This window comes from Meleagris gallopavo, chromosome 1, assembly GCF_905368555.1.
Source record: "Meleagris gallopavo chromosome 1, MGAL_WU_HG_1.1, whole genome shotgun sequence".
Taxonomy (NCBI): Eukaryota; Metazoa; Chordata; class Aves; order Galliformes; family Phasianidae; genus Meleagris; species Meleagris gallopavo.
Window position 1 is genome coordinate 36,823,089 of NC_139404.1, and position 17,955 is coordinate 36,841,043.

A 17,955-nucleotide genomic window follows, 5' to 3' on the forward strand; every position below is an offset into this window, starting at 1 on the left:
CAGGGCCCTCAGCAGGCCAGTGTCTGTCTGGATGATGAATTGGTACCTGAAAATCTACAAATTTAAGAAATCCACAAAACACATACTCTCAGTAGGAAATGAATGCTTTTTACCCAGCATGTGCACGTGTATCTAGAAGTTATCCCCCCGTGAGTAATGGATAAAGGTTCCCATTTCATATTTTTCTTTACAGTCAAATGCATTGTGAGTCAAAAGCCTATTCAGAAGAAATACACTTCATTCTCAAATAAATTGAGCTATCTCTCTGGCAGATGAACATTTTAAGTGCGTACAAATATTAAAGGACAAGTCATGGTCCATAATTTGTTCCAGTGAAGATTAAGCAGCAGATTATCTACTGCCACTTGATAGTGTTAAAGATTACTGCAAGCTTTTCCTTTGTCTAGAAAAATGCTTTTAGGTTTATGCTTTATCCTTCTTGCATAGTAGCCTTGCACTGAGTAAGTGTAAGTTGCACTGAGGCATATGTAAAAGAATGAAATGTATTCATGTATAACACACCAATGGTTATACTTCCAAAAGAATTACTGTCAAAAACCACAATGAAGGAAAAGTATATATGTATACATATATATAAATATGTAGAGACATTTTTATTCAGCAGCCAGCTTTTTAATATATTTAATACAAATGCAAAATGATATACTGTGAATTGACTCAGAATCTCCTCAAAACTTCCAGCAACACTAGCTCTCTTCAGAATGCTGTGAATCTACAGAAGATAAAACATTTTTGTATAAATAACCCCAAACATATAAATTTTCATTTTAGATAACTATTTTTTCAGACTGAAAGTTTAGACTCACGCAAAGGACACTACAATTCCTCTCATAGAGTGAATTTCACATCACCTACTTGCACACTTTTCTGAAGAGAATCTAGGTGAAAAAGTCTTACCCTATGAGACTGTTACTTCTAATTTATCACTTGAAACATATACACTTTACATACAGAGATTCAGAAAACTTTTTTTAACATTTTTAAAGATGGTGTAGTTGCAACAGAATTTGGTGAAAATTAAATACATTTTTCTCAATGTGAACCTCTCTTGTTGAGCCAAGATGAGAGAAAGGTTAATACTTTCATAATGCCACATCTTAATTCATTAAAGGAATAAAGATCATATAGTTTCCAAATAAAAGAATGAAAATAGTAATATCCATTTTATAAAATGCAGCAGGCATTAAATTTCAGTTAGCCAGTAACGTGATATTCAAGCTTCTCCAGAATTCTGGAGTCAACCGTGTGACGTGCTAAAATCACCCTTAACCATTCATTTGAAGACTTGATTAAATAGATGAGCATTTCAGATAGAATACTGTGAACATTTTTATTATCTCATTCTTGAGATAAAGGTAATTTCTCATAACTCTGAGGCTCATTAAATATTCCAACTTCTATGTTGACATTCAGTGCACGCCCCTGCATGTGAGAGTAGTCAGTGAGTAAATTATATGAAAGCAGAGTATTTTAGAAAAACAAATATTGTATTCATAGTCATGAATACTTTTGTTAGAATCCTAAAGGAAACAAGAATGGTCATCAATTAGGTATAGTCATTCTTTCAGAATGACCCAGGCCCAGAAAGGCCTTGCCATGAGGAGGCAGTGAGAAAGAGGAGATAGATCTCTGCATGATTTCAGCTCAATTTTTGCTGAGGCTATTAAGCAAGTCTCTTTCAGAAGAAAAATATCGATCATTAATACCTAAAAGCAACTCTGGGAAATTGCATTCAACCTTTGGTTTTATTGAAAAGCTTATATGTCTTAATGGGTAGGCTCCAGATTTGGAATTTTGCACAGGTATCCACTGCCTGTGTTTGCTTCATATACCTTGCCTTCTCTCTTAGTTCCTTTGTTTCTTCATCATAGGGGCAGAAATAAGTGGTTGTTATCTGAAGAAGAATGGCGAGGATACAGCAGGTGTGGGATGATGGGATATGATATTCAGTGGTGCATATGGCAGTGATCAGTAAAACAGCCCCTCTAATTCATTCTCCATTTTGCCCTTCCTTTACTGCGGTCTTGCATTTCAAATTCTGTGAACCCATTTCTTTCTCAGCTGCTTCTTTTGCTATGAAGCATGTAATCATTTGCATCTAATGACACTGTTCCAAACTGAGTATGGAGAACACCCACTGGCACAGAAAAAAATGGCAAACTGACAGAGGAGGAGAGATATACTCTTTGTAGAACATGGGAAAGGACAAGGAAGCATCTATTCAGGAAAGGGGAAAAGGAGTGGGACAGTTAGCACCTCTCTTCTCTGAGGTGGTTGCACGAAATTCTCTTCTCCCTGCAACTTTAGGGTGTTTTTTTTCCTGCTTCACTGAGTGAAGAATATGTCTGCTGATAGGAACCACTGCTGATACATAGGGAGGCAGAAAAAGGGAGATAATGCCTCTGTTGACAGGAAATTAGAGAGCTTGGCATTGCTTCACAAAAGTTGCCACTGATCCCTAAAGTGAGAGCTGTGTGGCAGCACTGTGAGCCAGATAATTTGGTCTACACTCAGAGGGAGTCTGACCACTTTATGGTTGCTCTCATGGGGGGACTGACAGTAAGACAAGGTGACTGAGGACTGAAAACAGCATAATGGTGAGCATGATGGCACAGTAAAAATACATGAAGATTTTTGATTCTGGAATGGGCTTGTATGAACCCCATAAAAAAAAAAAATAAGTCTGGGTGCAAACACGGAGCAAATGAAAACACTGAGCAGAAAACACTGAGCAGTTTTAACCATTTTATGCATAGAATAGTAAATAGTTCTGCTGGAGACCAGAATGTGGTCACAATCATGTACCTGAAGCATAATATCAGCAAAAGCAGTGAGGATGAGGTAATACTAAAGCTGCAAAACTAGCATTTTCCTTCTTTGGAGAGATTGATTTTGCAAGCTTAATTGTGTTCTTCGAATTTAGTTGTTCAAAGTAGCATTGTATGATAATAAAACATGGGATAGTCTGAAATACTATTTTGTTAATGAATATCTGCTTACAACAAGTACTTAGCTCAGTGACCCATTTTCTTATTAATTTCCCAAAAGGTTCAGCAACTATGCCCATACTAGTGTGATTTACTGTAGAGAGAAGTTTTATTACACAGGACCTTCTTCCAAGGCAATTTTGATAAGTGATTTTATTTTACACCATTAAATTGGTTTAACTCACAGCATACAGAGAACTCTTTATATACCCTATAGAACTGGTATTGTATTTCAGATGGTTTTATCTTCTGAATAAAAGCCATGCAAAATTGCTTCTAGCTCATTTATGTTTCAGACTATGGTAGATGCATCTGTACCTTAAGATGTTCTACATGCTGTAGGGGAATATACTTAGTATTGCAATGTAATGACAACAAACAACCATTAAGACCCAGTAATTTGGTCTGTTTGGGTGACAGTTGGATAGTGGCAGACTGGCCCATATGTTTCTAGTGCTACTTTACTCATTCAAAAAGATTGCAATCAAAGCAGGTGTATTTAATTAATCATATTTAAATCATTTTCAATTAGCCTCTCTTTTTCTCCTGAACTCATAAAAGAAAGCTGTGTTTCATAGTTTATTTATTAAAAAACAAACAAACAAACAAAAAAAGAAATAAACTGCATTGTTGATTAATTCCTCTTGGTCTCTTTTTTTCTGCTTCATCTTTTCCCCTCTTTTCTTCATCATGCTGGTCCCTATGGTGAAACTGCTTGTAATCAAATCACTGAACTTAATGCATCATGAATTCCTCAGTGGGTAAATGCAAACTGTTGTTCTCATTTTTGTCTCTATTTCCTTGTTTTATTTATAATTTATTTATAATATATAGATAGATAGATAGATATAGATTTATATATTATTTATTTACTATGATACCCTATTTTCATGTAAAAGTCCAGCACAGACATGCATGTAGAGATTGGACTGAATCCAGTTTGGTTTCATAGCATTCTGCATACAACGTATGAATATCAAGAATTTGTTTGAACATCATCCGTTTTTATATAGTCTATTTTTATATATTTGTTTGAATATAGTCTATTTTTATATATTTTATATATATTTATATATATATATATTTTAATATAGCATTTCAGAAAATTATCTAGGGGCATATGTAAACTGGATTGTTTCTTTTAGCTGCAAACTTATCAGGAAAGATGTTAACTCTTAAGAGGAAAATATGTAAGAAGAAAAATGAACAGATTTACAATTAACATACTTTTATCTTGTTACACTTCCTGAAAATATTTGTAGAGAGAACTGTCAAAAAGTTGTCATCGAGTAGAAAAATATAATCACACAGAATTGCAAAGCATCATAGGTACTGGAAGGGACCTTTGGAGATTGTTCTGCCCAACACCTTTGCTGAAGCAGGTATTCTAGAGAGATTTGAAACTTTTGAATCACAGTGACTGAAATTTACTTTCAAAGAATTTATTAAAATTCCTATAAAATTTTTCAAATTCCATTACAACTGACTTCAAGTTTATGTTACGCTTCAGTTGCAACTATCCTTTCTGCTGCTAAAAAAAATAGGCAATGCTGTTATTTGAACTTGTCATTCTTTAGTTCTGTGTGATCTGGAGAGCTGGGAGCTCAACCCTGTTTTCAGAGATACCAAGCCTTTCCAAGGAAATAAGAAGGTGGAAAAATTTGGAAAAAAATCAGAAATAGTTGTTACTTAGTGTATGGAATAGATTTTAATATTTATCACCACAAAAATTATCCGCTATTAGAGCCCATTGGTACAATTTCCACTCAGGTTCCTGCAAAATGATTGCATGTCAAATTTGTCATCAATATTGCAATTTCTAAATATATATATATATATATATATCAGGTTATAGAAAACACAAGGATATGCGTTTATCTATCTGTTCTTACATTTTTGTGGGACATCTGACAATAACAGTATTGTCTCTTCTATTTATTCATCTGAAAAGTAACATCAAATCTGTGGACAAAATCTTGAAGGTAGGGAAATGGCCTTACAGTAATCAACACAAGTCCAGTTTCAAGAAAGCTGAGATCCACTGTTGGCCCTTTAACTTCACTTGCCTTGACGTAGAATCATAGAATCATAGAATCATCAAGGTTGAAAAGACCCACAGGATCACCCAGTCCAACCATCCACCCATCACCAATACTTTTCACTAAACCATGTCCCTCAACACAAAATCCAAACATTCCTTGAACACCTCCAGGATCGATGACTCCACCACCTCCCTGGGCAGCCCATTCCAGTGCTTGACCACTCTTTCAAAAAAGTAGTCTTTCCTAATGTGCAGCTGAAATCTCATCTGGTGCAGCTTGAAGCCATTCACTCCAGTCCTATCACTAGTTACATGAGAGAAGAGGCCGATTCCCAGCTCGCTACAACCTCCCTTCAGGTAGTTATAGAAAGCAGTAAGGTCTCTGCTGAGCCTCCTATTCTCCAGACTGAACAATCCCACATCCTTCAGCTGCTCCTCATAAGGCCTGTGCTCCAGACCCCTCACCTGCTTTGTTGCTCTTCTTTGAACACGCTCCAGGGCCTCCAGGACTTAAGGCTTTGTTTCTTAAAGGCATTATTTCCCAATCTGTAATAAAGGAAATCAATGTGTCTCTGTCTCACAGATGTGTTGCAAACCTAAACTCAATCATATGTGGAAACTTGTGTAACATGATGGAAACTCAATATAAATTGTTATGTATATTCTGTTACCCCCAGTGGAAGTCTTTGGTCCATGAAATTGCTGCCATACGTAAGTTAAATTGGTCAAATTGCAGTGGGAGGTGGAGGAGGAGAGAAGAAACTTAAAATAGGATAGCTTTATCCCTGAGAATTGAGAACAAATCACGAATATTGAAGAAAGAAAAAAAAAAATAAACCCACAAAGAAACATCTAACTAACCAAAAAGAAACAGCAACTCTGTAGTTAGAATTAAAAGCAAAGAAATGAACAAAAGACCTACACCTTTCTCTAATTTGGGTGGTGTCCATAAGCATGGAGACGACTGCAAGGTTAAGTAAGTACAGGGAAAAAAGAAGACACACCTTTTATTTCTGGATAAGTTACTTAGACTCATTTCAAAATAGCTTTAAGGAAAACAGGAATGCTTAGCTGAGGATTATAATCTGCAGACACAGGTAAGATACATCTGTAAAAAGAGTTCATTTTGCAAAGGTCATGTTTATACAGATCTCTTCTTAAGAGCTGCCTTAATTGAGCCCTCTCCCGGTGAAGAAGTGCTGAAATTTCCACTGTAACATACAGAAGGACTTTTCAGATAACCTTCCATAAAATTTTCATCTTGGTTACACCTGCCAGGTTTTTTCCATGGATGGAGCTATTCCTCCTTGACAATGCCCATGCTTTTTATCCATGTTTCTAAGGTGGATATGTTTCTCCAAACGTCTTGCTAGTTTCATTGAGATTTTTAATCCCACTAAGAGCAGAGTATGTAGGTTTGGTGTAAAGAGTGCTTCTGTTAGGTCTATTTGTTCAAAATAAAAAATATTTTGTAAGTATTATGCCTGTGGATGCTGTTGATTATCTTAGGAAAAGGTTAATAACACTAGCAAGAACTCTCTGTCTCTTCCAGCTGTTTCCTGCTAGAGCCTTTGATTCTCATGTCTTTGTCTCTCGTTCTGAGTCTATCCTAAAGGTGGACCCATCCTCTTTGGCATTTTCCATGACTATGACAGCCAGTGCCTTTTTAAGTTCAGCAAATAATGCAAGGACTTACAATCTATATTCTGTGCAACTTCTGGGAGAGGATACTTTGCAGAACATACAGAAGAGTGACTGTATGGTGAATGGCTGTATGTCTGTGGTGTCTCAGTACACAAGCAGGTCTTTTAGAGATGTCATGACAAGGTGACCACGTGTTGTTTGTGTAGTGACTTCACTGAGACCTCCTGGTGAACTATGGTCCTTATGGATATTGTGATCTATGGTAGGGTTTGTGATGTCTGAGTCTATTGCGTATACATAAATGCAGGAATAATCTACAGATTAAAGCTGGCTGTAACTAGAAACTATAGAATTTGTTTTAAAATGTAATTAACCCTTAAAATTATGTGACGGAATTCATATACTTAAAATTTTATTGAAGAGCTCATCAACTGTGCTGCAGTGAATAACCAGGTTACATTAGGCATGCAGAGAAAATTGTTGCATTTCAGGTGACAAGTGACAACATTATCTGGCAGAACTACCAGTAGTTATTACAACAGTAAATGCAATGGAAATAGAATGAAATTATCCATATGCTGCACAGCAGAAATTAACAAGAGTGTTGCATCCAAAATGGTAATTGGCAATCAGGGGAAGGCTGAAAAAGTGGTGTATATTATCTTGTTTAAGGTGTATTTTTTAGTGTTATGATCAAATTTGATCTCAAGTAAACACATAGAAAATAAAGGCAGAAAAAATAGACCAAAGAGTAACAAGCAGTGAGAAGGTGTTGTAATTACTCTAATTTAAACATCTGAAGACGACATTGCATCTTTGAGACATTCCAAAGTTAATGTTAAACTAGCAAAAAGCAACAAAGAAAATAAATATGTACTATTTTCAATATTGTTCAGATCATTCTGAAGCAGAAAGGAAAAAACCAACCCACCCAGATATAAATATAGATTTGAGCTATTATTTTAGAAATGTTTCAAAAAGCATTTCTCTACATTAGTTTAATAATCTTTCTTCTTAATATTACTTGTGGAGGCTGATTCTTAAAAAAAAAAAAACAACAGCTTGTAACCTAAAGACTTAATTCTCATGTCACATCCCACTTACCTGAGCTTCTGTGCTGTGAAATAAAAAAAGAGGGCAACATTTCCATCACTTGAATTATTCCGCCTGGTGAAAAAGTCTCCCTTGGCTGAGACTTAGCAATGCCAAATAGAGGAGATGCTCATCTAAACAAAGACAGGACACAGATGAGTTTGTATATATTGGCGTACATATCTCCTATCATCATTTTCTGAAATATGTATTGGAACATTATAAAAATTCCTTGTTTTTCATTTTGAGCAATGGTAGCCACTATCAAGATGCTAGCTTCATCTGGGAACTGTTTTAATCAGTGAGAATATTGTTAGCAGAAGATAACCTCTTTTGCTGTGGTCTCCTCTTTGATTCCATAGCCATTCTAATAGCGATATATCTGTCCTTTTCACATTTTGGAGGTCTAAAAGCTATTCCAATGCCAAAAATTATTAAACACTGCACTTCGGGTTATTTCCTTTATCTGTCCAATATGTTGTTACAAAGGCAGGCTTTTTAAATATCTACATTTTCGTTATAAAATTTCTTAGAATTAACATCTCAAATAGATTTTGGGAAAAATAATTGAAAATGTTTAATTTTCTCTTTATCTATATTATGCACATGAAGTTAAAAAGTGAAGGTCCAGAATAAATACACTTAATAAATACAGAAAACTCATAAGCAATATTTTTAAAAATTTTTTTGTCACTTACTTTTTGTGAAAACCTTTAATAGTATAGGATTTATTTAATCTAAGGGATGGACTTTTATCTTTTTATTTTTTTTTTCAATATTGCTCTTAAAGAGTAACACTTAAGGTCAATCATTTAATTATTCCATTATTTTGAGGTCTATCAAATGTATGTATTAAATGTATGTTCTGTTTTATGCTTTAGCTATTCATTATTCTCATCTTTATTTTTTTTAATAAACCATTATTATCCTTTAATATTTGTCTGTACAGCAGACATGATGCTGCCAGAAACATCAGTATGTATTGCAATACCCAAAGTCTAATTAATTTCAGGATAGATGCTTCACAAAAAAAATAGTAGAAAATGTTATTTTTCTATTTTCAAAACGAGATTATGAGAATGCTTATTTGGTTTCTAATTATAGATTCCTCTTCTCAGGTTATTTGAAAGACGAGCAGTCTTCTACTTCTCCTCTGAGCCACATCGCTTTCCTTACCACAGCAGCCTTGTGCGTCCTTTGTGTCTCCTCTCTGATGCATGGATCCATCCATCCTGAAGCTGTACATTAGCTGTACTATCAGTCTTTCATAGTCTTCAGGATACATAGCAACATTAAATAGGTACAAACGAAATGACCAAAATCAGGAAGTTTCTGTGTATCTATCTGAGATGCTGCCTACACATTTGGAAAGCTCAATCTGGCCTTTATAAGAGTAAAAGTATAAATATTTTCTACCATCCATATTGACATTTGTATGGAAAACTGCAACAATACTAAAACCGAGGGTGATTATTTTTCATCAAAACTGTCTTTTATTTTAACAGGAACTTAGGTTTCAAGCCAAATGATACTTTTTTTCTTTTTTCTTTTCTACAAATTGAAAACCCAGAAACAAAGAAACAGGTACTGGTGTCAGGGTCGTTTTTTGTCTATTTCTTTGTTTGTTTGTTTTGCTTTGTTTTATTTTCAAAAAATAAAATAAAATAAATTAAATGCAGTAAAGGCAAAAAGATTTTCTCATCAAAAATTCAGTATTTTCATAGCTGAAATAAATCAGCTATGATTTCATTATCCATTCATCACTGTAAACAGTCTCTTGGGAGAGCTTAGTTAAGGTTATAAATTCATTTCATGACTACCATTTCCTTGCTAACTCTTCTTTCCATAGATCTTTCTTAACTACAATCTTTAACAGTCTCTCAGAAGCACGGTCTCACCATCAATGGTGAGCTTAGGAAATCATGAAAATCTTGTATCTGATATTCATTTAGCTGAATAGCCTGTAGAGCTGGAAGAACAATCACTGTGGAAAAAAATTACAGTATGGGTTTAGCCAGGATTTAGCTGGAGTCAGCTGTATAGAATGAGGCACTTCCTTCTTTCAGAGGTGTCTTAGGGAGATTTTTGGTCTCTGTGTTTCAGACATACTGGATAACAATTCTGCAATGTCCCATTTTGTGGTTATCAACTGAAAATATAGATATGGTTTTAAAATAGAAGGGAGTCATAGGTAAGTATAAGAGTAAAAGCAGAAGGAGGAATCAAACCTGCCTGTGAAACATCCTGAGTGTTTAACACCAGAAAGATTTTATGCCCAAGTTTTCAGATTCATAAGTGATCAATTTAAAAATATACATATCTGTATATGGTTTATGAGTATTATAAATCCAGGTAGTCAAAACACTTATTCTGTATTTATACTAGTATGTGCAATAAACAATAGTGAGACTGCACATGCAGTTAATTGTGCATTTCACATAACAGTGTCCATAGGGGAATAAATGAAGAAGAAATAAGAGATACTAAGTTCATGTTTTGTCTTCCATGTACAACTGCATCTTTTCAGCCCTTTCTTCTACACATCACAAGACATGTAAATAAATGATTGTGCAAAAAAATGTAATTGATACATGACAAGCATGTCCATATCTGCGTGTGTGACCAAATATGCCTATATAGATATATGTATGCATGTCTGCAAGCAAACAACAAACTAAGTGAACATAGACTGAGACTGGCTGTTTGTGGCACTGGTGTCTATGTGTGAGCTATGAATATTTAATCTCCTGGGTAAATATGCAGTAGAAAGGCAAGAACATTTAAATTTAGTCAGGTAAGCTGTAATCCAACAAAACCTTTTCTTCATATACCTACAAAAATCAAGTAATTGAATTTTTGTTCCCTTTTTTTTTTTAGCTGATGTTTTCTGATCATATGGTGATTTATGCACTATGTTACTTGCACAGAAACAGCAGAAACAGTTAAATGTGCAGCCCCACCTTTGGTAATTTTATTACCATGTTTATGGCTGCTAGCTTAAGAAATGTTTTGAAGGTGTTTTAAAGTGGAACAGTAAAATAACCTTTCTAATTAAAAACAATTCTTAACTACATTACAGTACCCATGCTGACTTTAGATTGTGCAAGAAGGCTTGCAAATATGAAATAAACTGCTATATGTGTGAAAAGTAGGCAATCCTTTAGACATACAAGCCCCTCTTGAGTTCTCACAAACCTTCACTTACTTGTGCTTTAAGTCTATAATGCTTGTCCTTCTGAGTATGAAATATGTCCTTTATAATGCATTACTCCAACCTCCTCCCCAGCTCTTTTCTCCAGATATGTGGTGCTCTCTTGAAGCTGTAAAAAACATTTCCCATTTAAATCAACATCCATCAGTGGTTTGGAACCCTTCCCTGCTGTGAGATTTTGTCCTTTCCTTTTGGTTAGTGCTATGTACAGATGAAGAACAGAACAAGGACACCATGTTAGATTTATAAGGAAATAATGTCAAAATGGTTAATGCAATTCACCAGTTCAATAAACTGGATTACATTCTAGTAGGACAAAAGATCAACGAAAGCCTATTTATATTCATTGAGTGAAGGCTGCAACAGCAATCACATAATGCATTCCCCGTCTTTGGGCTCATTAGCTGTGCCTATTAGATTTGTTAGGTATCATAACATCCAGATGTTTCTGGACAGCTCAGCTGACATTTTATCCATGTGCAGATTAAATATTAATGGATGGCAGGTGAAGAAGTGCAATAACCAGTCTTGGGTTTGGAGCATTTTCAACTCTGACAGGGTTTTGTATTTCTTTTTACCTTCTTCATATTTTTTTTCAGAATGCATGAAAAAACAGAAAATCATGTTTAGCAAGAGTGTTTCTTGTAGAAGGAAAAGGCAGGGAACATCTTGTTTCTTCTTTGTGTACATTATCTTTGTATTATGAAAAAAAATTCAAACTGGCACACCAAAGTGCCTATTCTTTTATAGAAAGCTCACTATGCTCAAGTTGAACTCTTATTTGAGAAACTGACCCTTTATTGACCCTTTCAGTTTCCTTTTTGAAACCAGTTCAGTTCAGGAACTATTCCTTTGGCTGATGTTTTTGAGTAATAATATATTCTTACTCCTTCTTTCCAGTGAGAAGAATTTCTTATCCCACCTCACTGGGAGAATCCCCTCATTGGGGAATTTGTTAAGAGTGTGGGGATTCTCCCACTGCTCCTTCTATGCTGAGTATCAAACTCTCAGTCATGGCCATTTTGCTCTTTCTTTCTTTCCAAAAGTATCATGATTAGTGTATAGCTAAGAGAAGTTTTTGAATTCATCCACCTGTGCTGACATTCGTACCAGTGCAGAATAAGTGCAGTACATAAGATATATTTAAAATCTTGATGTCTCTTTCCTGTTTTCTTCAAACATCAGAACACCTTTGATCATAAGTCATTAACATAGGAACAGATTTTGCCTTCTTTTCTCCCTTCTGCATTATTTTTTTTTAATTCCCTCTCTGGGTTCTGTAGTTGTTATATAACTATACTTTTTTTTACTGAAACTAGTGAAATTATTCTAGTTTGCACCAGTTTGAGAGGTGACCTACTGCTATAAGAAAGAAGAGTGAATTAAGGTCAGTCTGTTCATTAGGATCTTGTCGTTCCTATAGGTCCTCTGTAATAAAATTTTCTTTCTGAATAGTCCAATGGATGTATATGAAAGAATGGCAGAATCTGTCCCATTAATTATTTCAGTGTTCTACAAAATAAAAATAATCTTACTTGTCATTTAACAGACAATATTTTGCTGTCAGATGTGCCCCAGGACATTTTCTGAAACTGATAAAATACAGCTTCTTCAGACCAAAATAAAAAAGCCAGAAAATTTGTAAGAGAGTTCAAGTGAACTTCTTTGAATTCCAAAGCCATAATTAGTGCATTTGCATAAGTGTGTTGTCATGTGGATTCTGTGTAGATTTTCTTCTCTTGTCATCTGCAAAAGCCTGAGGAGTGAGCTTTGTTGCACTGATGAGTGTTCTCTAACACTCACATTTTATGAGAATGTGTGAGTCAGAGACAAGATTTTGCACATCATGTTTTAACATTTTACCATCTGTCCAATTGTCAATATCTGTAGTAGAAGTCATCCAGTTGTTTGCTTTGAATGGCAGAGCAAATACATACGTGAATCAAAAATAATTACTCAAAATGAGAAATGCAGCTGCGTAGCCCAAGCCCAAGAATGAAGTCACTGTGCTCTCTGAGAACAGTCAGCCGTAGATGTTGAGAACATGCAGCACATACTGCTTGTCATCTGTTGTTGTGGTTTAACCCGACAAGTGGCTGGGCACCACACAGTCATTCAGTCACTCCTCTCCTTTCCAGTGGGATGGAGAAGAGAATAAAAAAAAAACAGTAGAACTCTTGGGTTGAGATAAAACTATTTACTAAAATAGAGAAAAGGAAAATAGCTATTATTATATATGTGAATGTATATAACAAGTGATGCACGAGCAATCTAGCTGAAGCCCAGCTAGACCCTGAGCAGTGGAAGAGAGAAAGAAGTGCTCCCACCCCTTCAAAACTCCTTTTGCATGATGCCACATGGTATGGAATGTCCTTTTGGCTTAAGTCAGCTGTCCTAATTCTATTCCCTCTCAGATCTGTGGGACTCTCATTGCATATGGGCTTGGCTCTGTACAGCACTCCTTAGCAGCAGCTATAAACACTGGTGTGTTATTGATACTGTTTTTCTCCTAGAACCAGAACATAGCATCATACCTGACACTCTGAAGAGAAAAATTCTATCCCAGCTGAAATAAATAAATTTGAGAATTTAGAATTTTGAGATCAGCCTTTCTAAACTAGAAAAAGTAACTTCTGTCTAATTGTGACACCTACTCAAATATCATCGTTTTGATATTTCGTCTTGAATACTACAACTTTGGATTTTCAGTCCCTTGAAGAGTGATTTGTTCTATTTTGCTTCATTGTTGTTTTCCTCTACTAGGCAAGTGAATAGAGAATAAAAAGAAATAATCCAGTGGGGGTGAAGAAGTGAACAGAGTAAAAAACAGAACATAAAAGACTACAGAAAGAAAAGGATCAGTGTTAGCAGGGGGAAAAAAAAAAAAAAAAAGAATATAAAAATAGACTTTTTATCTATATTTTTTTCTTTTCAAATCAAAACTGAGTATACTACTAAAATATAAATTGCAGTTCTAGCGGAAGTTTGATATGTGATGCAGAAATGAATAGACAACATTTTTCATGCCTTACACTGTGTAACAAGAACCAAACTTCATGATCATAAAGATGCTTTTATTTGTAACCCCCATAGAAAGTACATAAAACATAATTTTTGGCCCACCTTGACACTTGGGTTACTTTAACTATCCATAACAAAAGCTTTTTTTGTCATTGTAAACTTCTTTGAAGTAAAATTATCATGACAATGACACAACAGATTTCAGTGAAATAAACAAGACTTCTACATTTTTATTTTGAAATATTTTTAGTGCTGATAAAACAGTTAAAATTTTGAAAATTTGATGAAATCTATTCCTTATTTGGTTTACAGAAACAGAATGTATCAATCAGACTGACAAGACATTGTCATCTCAGACAGGTAATACTTTTCATTACTTTGCAACATGTCCTTGCTTAAACCACTAAAATTACATTCATGATTGTTTGATTTTAAGTTTTCAAAAGAAAAGCAACTTTCCAAATATAATTTTTTTCAAGTTTCCTTTTACCTCCTATATGAAAAAAAAATAAAAGAGTGATAGATAAGGGAAAAGAAAAGAAAAGAAAAGAAAAGGAAAAGAAAAGAAAAGGAAAGGAAAGGAAAGGAAAGGCAAGGAAAGGCAAGGAAAGGCAAGGAAAGGCAAAGGAAAGGCAAGGCAAGGCAAGGCAAGGAAAGGCAAAGGCAAGGCAAGGCAAGGCAAGGCAAGGCAAGGCAAGGCAAGGCAAGGCAAGGCAAGGCAAGGCAAGGCAAGGCAAGGAAAGGAAAGGAAAGGAAAGGAAAGGAAAGGAAAGGAAAGGAAAGGAAAGGAAAGGAAAGGAAAGGAAAGGAAAGGAAAGGAAAGGAAAGGAAAGGAAAGGAAAGGAAAGGAAAGGAAAGGAAAGGAAAGGAAAGGAAAGGAAAGGAAAGGAAAGGAAAGGAAAGGAAAGGAAAGGAAAAGGAAAAAAAAGAAGAAAAAAAAAGAAAAAAAGTATCACATGGATTATAGTAGGTCAGTGAACATGTGTTATAATAGGTCAGTATTCAAAATGCACCTCAAATCTGGATCAGATGATATCATTACAGACAGCAACATGCAGTGAATATTATTTTTAGCTATTCCTTCTGACCCCACTTAAGATCAGTCTGTCCTATGCCGTTCTAAAATCTTATGGATGTTTTTGACACATCTCAAATCTCAGCGCTTTATCAGTGAAATGATAAAAGCTGAGAAAACCAGTTTAAACTCATCTATAATATTTAATTAGACACTTTGTACCCAATTAGATGCAAAATCTTCAGCATCAAGATAACGGGTAAAAATTGTAGTGCAAAGTAACTTTTAAGCAGACTGTTTCACTTGCAGTGCTTTTTGCTTTTTTTATAGAAATCAACTCTCTCTGTAGTTGCTACCTCCCCGTAACCATGGGAACATTACCCACTGTAATTTCTTAAAGTGGAACCACTGACAAAGTCATTTCATCTACAGGAAAATGTATGAACATAGTTATATCATAATAATCATATGTGATATCTCACACTGTAGCTTGCATTTTAACAACTTTTGTACCTGAATGAAGAGCCAGGATGGTGACCATTTCCTCCCCTGGTGATTGTGATACATGAGATTGCAAGTTGATTCAAAAATTTTATTTTTTATTTTAATCAGAATCTGATGTTGGCCAAGAAATCTTTGACTCTGTTTATCATGGAGACTGAAAACTTCAGCAACCCCTCCAATTCTGCTTTCTATCTATCTCTCTACCTTTGCAAAGGCCTCTGTCATCTGACCTCGTGGTAAAGAAAGAGCTTGGTGTGATGATGAGAACCTCCCTTGAAATCAGGACTATGTTGTATGGGGTGTGAGGTCAGCTGTATTATTCCACCACTTCCTCCTGCTGCTTCTCCACCTTCCTTGAGTGAGGAAGTGTATTCATCCCTCCCACAGCATCTCCAGTAGATGAGCTTTGATTTTTATTTTTATTTTTTCAGATAATTAGAGACCAGCATTCAGCAAATAAAATTCAGCCTAAAACTTCACCTAAATTGGTTCTCAGTGGACAGAAATCATACATGTTTCTTAACCATAAGCTTCCCTTCAGGTCTCCTTTGGTTTCATTATTTCTCTTGTAGTTCAGTAATACTTAGTGAACAAGGAAAAGCAGCTATTTCCCTGCTGGACTTTTGAGCCCCTACTCTGCTACCTTTTCCTCCATTCTTTCACTTAAATTCTCAAAAATTCCTCCAACCCTCAAAATACTGATGCCAGTATATAAGCCAAGGTGATCTTGATGAGAATTGATTTTTAGCCAGCAAATGTCATTCTTTAAATGCCCAAAGGCTGTTTAAACTCAGACTTAGGCAGTGTTAGTAATGGCAGAAGAATCTGACCCAACTTACCTGGCAGTTTCTGCTCCAGAAATCAGGGCAAATAAATGCATTGCAGGTTTTCTTGGAACAGCAAACGATTTTTAAAGAATGTTGCAGTTGTCTTCTCACAGTGCTCTAACATTTTTTTTTCTTTTGCTGCATATTCTGACCATGTTGTGTTCTATTTCCTAACTGTAAACCAATAATCTTTTTTTCTTTCTCTTCTTTTCCAAACTGAGAGCATTTTACTTTCTCCTGTTCTCATCCACTGAGATGTATGTTACTTTACCTAAAAATCCCTCCAAAATTAAAACATTCTCATCACTGTAAGATGTTGCAATAATGTTCTACAAATGGATGGGTATAAACCAAGTGTTTACTTCTTTAAAAGTCCAGAATATGAAAACCTGCTCGATTTTCACCATTAGAAAGATATGCTTATCCTCCTTTGGCTCTCATTCAGAGCAAAACATAAAGATGTAAAGAAATTGAGAATCACTGAGTGGACACATAAATTAGAAAGAAGAACATTAATCAGGGAATATTTGAACAGAGAAAGCAGAGTGTGTTAAACATTATAAAACTGCAAGGTAGATTTGAGGAATTATGCACTTTCCTGTAGGTCAGCAGTCACCAACTGCTCCAGCGCTCAGGGACAGTATGGATCCTCCTTGTGTTTCCCTTTGATTGCACTGTGTCCTCTTGGAGGCTTGCACACGATTGCTTATTGTAACATTCATACCCCAGGATGCTGTGAGTAACCAAAAACAGCACAGAGGGGAGCTCTGCTCTTCTTAGAAGGCCTTGATAGGAGAGATGGGAGGACCCTTACCACCAGGAATACTCCATACTCTGTTAAGTCACTCAACACTGGAGCAAGACAATGTTTAATGGTTACAAAACGAATAGTTCACTTGAAGTCATAAAACTGAATTATTGGAACAACCTCTAAAATTAAAACAAATTGTTAACATTAGTATTTATACTAAAATTTGCTCTATTAACTCTCAGCATACCAGTGTACTCCTGCCTCCCTGTCTCTTAGAATAAGCTGGAATGTCCAACTCTTTCTTCAGATGCAGTACCTTTTGCCTTGATAATCTGAGTTGGCTTTTGGCACCACTTTCTCTTCCCAAAGAATTTGCAAAAGCCATGGAAATCAAAGTTTGAGTATTTTTCGGATTGCTGTTGCATGAATTCCTCCTCGACAAATGTTCTTCTGAGTTTCTTGTGTCTAGATGTACAAACACCACCTGGCACACACATTTTTCTTCCTCACTTTCCCTTGCGAATATTTCTATTGAATACTTTAATTGGCACATTCATGGCTTCAGACTGCTTTCCTTTTAACAGTCTTCTGCTAATATACTTCTGAAAATTCTTATTTTCTATTAGGAGAAGTGTGACATACATAGTCATCTGATTCAATTTCTGAGTACTTTCTGTTTTACAGAGACTGTATAAAAGCTAAACACAATGCCATTGCTAAAAAAGAAACTGAGAGTTAGATCCTTCTCCTCAATACTTTACTCTCCTCCCACATCCCCAATCTGGGGATTTATCATAATCTCATGATGGAATGAATGGAAACTCCAGTGCAGGTCTACAAA